The sequence below is a fragment of the Petaurus breviceps genome, unplaced genomic scaffold, assembly GCF_028583685.1.
Source record: "Petaurus breviceps papuanus isolate PSGF00001 unplaced genomic scaffold, PetGlider_PUasm1.0 189, whole genome shotgun sequence".
NCBI classification, from domain to species: Eukaryota; Metazoa; Chordata; class Mammalia; order Diprotodontia; family Petauridae; genus Petaurus; species Petaurus breviceps.
Genome location: NW_027185809.1, coordinates 34,070,607 through 34,074,778, shown reverse-complemented (window position 1 = coordinate 34,074,778; position 4,172 = coordinate 34,070,607).

Below are 4,172 nucleotides of genomic sequence, written 5' to 3'. Positions count from 1 at the left end.
ACTTTATGCTAGATTGAGAATTTTGAAATTTTTTCCATAGGCAATAGGAAACTTGAGGATTTGTTTGTTTTAGTAGGAAGGTAGCATTGTTAAATCTATCTCTTTATAAGGATTAATTTGGCAGCTATGTGGAGGTTAAATTGGAGGCAAGAAAGTCTGGAAGTGGAGAGATCAATTAAAAGGCTTTTTAATAGTATGGGAAAGACTTGATGAGTTACCCAGTTAAGGTAGAGGTTATGTGAGTGGAGAGAGGTGATGATTTAACATAACTCCAGACAGTATAAAATATTTAGGAGTCTACCTGCCAAGATACACATAGGAACTATATGAACATAATTACAAATGTCAAACAAATAAAGACAGAGAGAAGTGGTAAATGAAAGAAATATTGTGGAGGTAGTATCAAAAATACTTAACAGTATGTGGGATAGAATGAGTGGGGAGGAGGGAGAAGGAGAAGGGAAGGAGGAGGGGGAGAATAGTTAAGATTGACTCTAAGGTTTGAATGTGGATGACTTGGGCTAGAAGTTTACTAGGGAAGGTATATCTATAATCAAATGAATACAATATGAATTAAAATATGACAAATGTATAGGGGAGCTCAAAGTGAGTGATCCAAGAGATGTGGGGAGGGAAGGAGTGGCACATGATCTAAACCTTGGAGGAGAGGTAGGAGAGGTTTCAGTAACTAGAAATTTAAGATGATGAGTTCATTCCAGTCACAGAGAATGAAATAGGTGAATTCTTACTTGATCCTACCATCTCCATTAGATATGATCAGACTCTCTCCTTCTATCCTATGCTCAACTCCTTGGAAAAGTCATCTACATGAGACACCTACAATGTCTCACCAGCTAATCTCATTATCTCTTAGAAAACTGATTGATTTGCACCTGTGGTCCATGAATTTTTTCTCAACTCCCCACATGACAAGGGAGTTGTGGTAAGGATAAAAAATACTGCTGGACATCACAGGTGAAAGAGAAAATATTGCATGCAACCAGGGTGTCCAGGATCTCAAAAGGCCATCTTTCAATGAATATAAGGAAAGAGAAATTTGCAATATCATACACCCAAAATGCTCCCACCCCTCCCAAAAAAAGTTTTTCACCAAGAATGATTTATCCTGAAAAAAATATGTACTCATAGAAGGGGAAAATGGACATTTAATAGAAGAAAAGACTTTCAAACAGTTTTGGTTAACAAAACCAGAGTTCAGGAGACTTTTGAAACACAAATTCTGGAAACAAGAATTACACAGAAAACTAAACATAAAGCAATTAGAAGGAGATGAGGTGATGATCAAGTGATTACCTACTAAGAAGGGGAAAAGAGATGGTTCTTCCTAAAGAATTCTACTGTCTTCCATGACCAAAGAAGTAGTAAAGAAAGACAAATGCAAAGTCTGGGTGTGGTTTTATTTTGATTTCTTGATTTTAAGATAAGAAAAAAAAGGAGAGAGAGAAAAAGATAAACTATGAAAGATAAGAAGAGGAAGAGGGATGAATTGACTATTTCCCATAGTTAAGAAACATAAGAGAAAAAGTATTTGTCACTGAAGTGGGAGTTCAATTCAAATATACAAACACAAATTTTGTGTATGTGGTGTAAAAATACATTAAAGTCAATAAGGAAATATCAGAGAAAGGGGACAGAGAGTTAAGAAATAGGGAAGAATTGAGGACAGAATAATGACAACAAAAATAAACTTCTGCCATGGAGGGCTGATCATAAAAAAGGGATTAAAAAGAGAGAAAGAAAAGGTAAGAATCAAGTTCTAGACAAGGTTAAAAATGAATTGAAATCAGAATTCAACCAGGACACTTATGTATAGATTATTAGTAGTGTTGATCTTATTCCATTTCTTTTCCCATCTTCTTTTTCTTTGTAAAGAAAGTGGGGGAAAAGATAGGAAAAATTATAATAAGATTTAATGAAAGGAAAAGCCCAATTAACAATGATACTAATGAATTGGAAAGGAGGCAATCTCTCCCAAAATGGACAAGAATAGAAGAGATTAGAAAGCAGAATCCCAAAACATGATTTTTTTTCAAGAAATACACTTGAAACATAAAGATTCATATTTATGAATGGATGAATTTATATAGAAGCATGATATATATGTCAGATAATATTCATAATTTATGATTGATATATACATGTGTGTGTGTGTATTATAGTGATGAGGAATAGATAACCCTTGCTTTTTTTTCCAACTGAATTTGAGTACCTATTTCTTGAAGGGGGAGATGATGAGATTCAAATGAACTAATCAATGAGAAGTCCATTATCTCAAGTACCACTTAAAGCCACTTTAGGAGACAATGAGATTCAAGTAGGCTAGTCAATGAAAAACCAAAACTAACTGGGGCCCCTCCACCCATCCACCCAGGGCTGAAAAATGAAATAATGATATGCCTATATATGACCAAAACTCTGAACTACTGTGCCTGGTTACCTTATCTCCAGCAGGTTTTCCTCTATAAGAATCCCTAGCCTCTCCTGGCTAGTGAGAGTGTCCCCTTAGTGGAAGGTGTCTCCCTGAAGTGGTTGTCTCACTTGGGGGAGCCCTCTCATTTGGGGGACTGTTTCCTTGGGGGCTACCACCTCCCCTTTAAACTGGGGTCTCCCTTAAGCTTCATCTCCCTTAAGGGGTGGAGGAACCTGCTTGGTGTGTTGTGTTACCCACAATAAATGCCTTTACTTGATTTGGAGATAGCCTGAAAAAATTCTTTCAAGATGACCTTGTACCCTTAACATTTTGGGGTGCCCCTGAACCTCAACAATAGTCATTAAAATGAGGAGGTTATGAATAATCTATCTATCTATCTATCTGATGGGATACAGGTTCTGGGAAACCCCTTGAACTCTAATTGAATCTTCCCACTTGATAAGGCATTTGCCTGAAGCCATAAGCCTTTCGATTATTGCTGGCTCAAATCTGTTACTATTAACCTAGTCTAGCCCTCCATAGTCCAGCTACTTCCCACCCTTGATCCTGTCAAAATATCTATACTCAAATCTGTTACCCTTAAACTAGCCTAACCCTCTATTGTCTGTTCTCCTGGTAACCTTCACCTATTTCCCACCCTTAATGACCTCAGTCCCATCAAGAACCTCCTTAGACTTCTCCCTAAGACCCTTTCCAAACCCCTTTTCTAGACCACCCATAGATACTTCCCACAGTCTTTTTGTATATAAGATCCATCTTGCCTCCATGAAGATGCTGAAATTAATCTAGTGCAGACTCACTCTGTGTCAGATTATTCTGGCCTGCTGTAGCAGCAAGCACCCCAAGCGTGCTCAGGGTGGCTGCCCATACAGGTTCTTGGATCTGCTTTGTTAAAGGAAAGCAACTCAAAATGGGTTAACAAGCTTACTTTAATCAGTCAGACATATATCGTTTACCTTGTTCAGGAGAAAAGGTCAGCACCCCGAACTTCAAAGTATACAGGCAGAATTATCAAGACAGAAACAGATCAAGTAGACAGATTTCCAAACCGTCCAACCATTACATCCATACCCAGTCAACATCTGGGTTTCCACATCTGGGTTTTTCAAAGCCGGGGGGGCCCTGGACAACGGCTTCCCAGAATACAGATCAAATCACAGAACACTTCTCAAAGTGAGCCCCCAAAACAAAGCTACACATCAGGGCTTATACAGCCTTCTCCTGGCTCAGAGAATGTAACAACCTTTTGGACCCACTGGCCAATCAAAAAGTATCTACTGAAAAACAAGCCTCCTACCCCAGGCTCCAGGTGCATGTTAGCCTAGGGGCAGGGAAGATCTTAAAAATGTACATTCCCATTACACCTGCTTGTTAGTATAAGCTTCACAAATACATAGGATCCTTAAGAGAATACTCATTATGGTGAATCTTTAATAAATTTTGCTTTACTTTGGCTGAGAAAAGACTTGAGTCGAATTCATTTGGCAGGACCTGGCATGTTGGTATTTTGGGGCCTTGAGCACCCCTAAACCCCAAACATCAACATATCTATCTACCGTGTTTCCCGGATAATAAGACCTATCCCGAAAATAAGCCCTCCCCTTACTGTGTAAGATTCCTCTAAAATAAGCCCTCCCCCGAAAATAAGCCCTATTGAGATTGCTACTGTAGTGAAGGTGTAGCTACACGCTACATTACGGTACCGTCCCCTCCCCCCCCC